Genomic DNA, 1,801 nt, shown 5'->3' on the forward strand with positions numbered 1-1,801 from the left:
TTAGTATTGAGAATAGCAGGAGAGAACTCTGGAGATTTGGATGAATATGTACAAATAGGAAGTAGATGGGTTTGAATAGATAGATGAACCAGAAAGGCAGAGCGTGTAGCTCAAAAATCCATGAGAAACCGTTAGGAGCCATTCTTCTAGGTACAAAGAATTTCTGAATCAGCAGATATGGCAGAGCTCAGAAGGCGCTCAGAGTGACTAACTGAAGGAATTTCTAACAAATCTTTGTTGCCCACCCTAATCACTTCCTTCTCACACATCAGAGTCAATGAAGGTAGTGGCACATAGCATATACCCGTGGGCTAAGAAGGGAAGTAGGATTTCCAAAGAAGTAAATAAAGCAAGATACCTGAAGAGCAACAGAGCTAATGTGGGTGCTGCCACCCAAGAGTAAGTCTTCCTCATTTTTTCATGAGATCAGGCATGGGTAGACTTGCCGGCTCATCATCCGTTAGCACACACTAAAGTTAAAACTGTCATTCGACAGCTCTTAGTCAGCTCTCTTATTCAGGGAAATGGACAAGAATGGAAACCAGGTTTACCAGACTATGATACAAACGAAGGACATAAATGAGAAGCAACAAGAGGTAAAAACGCAACTACTGACCATAAAAATTATTTAAGAAACATAAGAAAATCTCTTTTGTTTTAAAGTCCATTTGATGTTCTCATAGAGAAGGGGGCAATATCACAACCACAAAACGAGAACAAGCTGCCATTAAGAGAAAAAAAAAAAAATCAAGCCAAACTATATCCAGTGAGGGTCAAAACTCAAAAACAAAGAAGAGTTGTTTAGACATGCAAAAGAATAAGAAACCCTACATTTCTGAACCAATAAGGAAATAAAAGAAGAATTCATGAGATAAGAAAGACTTGGATTTTTTTTAAAGTGGTGTATGAGCACAAAGAAAAACTGGAGGATAGCCATGCAAAATGCTTTGAGAACAATTGGTTTAAATCAGAAGTGTAGTCCTAGAGTTTCAAAGTAATGTCTTTAAATAAAAGAATGGTATGGTTTTTGTTCAATAGATAATGTGATTGTGAAACTACAGCATCTAAAGGTAGCTACTAGGCACATGTGCTTATTGACATTTGAATTTAAATTAATTAAATGAATGAAATGTATAATTTTGTTTCTCAGTCACACTAGCCACATTTCCAGTGCTCAATAGCCACATATGGCTAGTGACTACTGTATTGGACAACACAGATACAGAACTTTTCAGCAGTGCTGAAAAGCCTAGTGATCTTGGTGATATGGTGAGCATATTTCTTTCATTCATTCTTCAGCAAATATCCATTGAGTAGCTTTGCTTTGAAGAATAGGACAAGCTAAGAATATAGCATCCATAACAAATAGCAAAGTCCTGGTCCTTATAGGCCTTAAAATCTAACAGATAGACAATAAACAAATACAGACATATCTCATTTTTTGTTTTTGTTTTGTTTCGTTTATTTTTCTTTCTTTTTATTTCAGCATATTATGGGGTTACAAATGTTTGAATTTAAAGAGGTTTATTCTGAGCTGACTATGAGCGACCACAGGCTGGAGAAACATATCTCAAGAGGTCCTGAGAAAGTGTACCCAGGGTAGCCAGGTTATAATTTGGTTTCTTAAATTGTAGGGATACAGAAATTGCAGGCAAAATCATAAATCTATATGTGGAAGATATATATTAGTTTGGCCGCAAAATATGGGACATCTCCAAGTGGGGGATTACAGATTATAGGTGGGTTCAAAGCTTCTTTGGCTGAGTAGTACTCCGTGATGTGTGTGTGTGTGTGTGTGTGT

The 1,801-nt window shown here is 36.8% G+C and overlaps 1 protein-coding gene across 1 annotated transcript in view; it reads left to right on the forward strand.

The window, feature by feature from the left end:
* EPHA6 (EPH receptor A6) overlaps window positions 1-1,801 on the forward strand; it is a 1,195,443-nt gene that overhangs the window by 976,250 nt on the left and 217,392 nt on the right. The gene's annotated exons all lie outside the window — the stretch shown is intronic.

This window comes from Propithecus coquereli, unplaced genomic scaffold, assembly GCF_000956105.1.
Source record: "Propithecus coquereli isolate 6110/MARCELLA unplaced genomic scaffold, Pcoq_1.0 Scaffold40, whole genome shotgun sequence".
Lineage (NCBI taxonomy): Eukaryota > Metazoa > Chordata > Mammalia > Primates > Indriidae > Propithecus > Propithecus coquereli.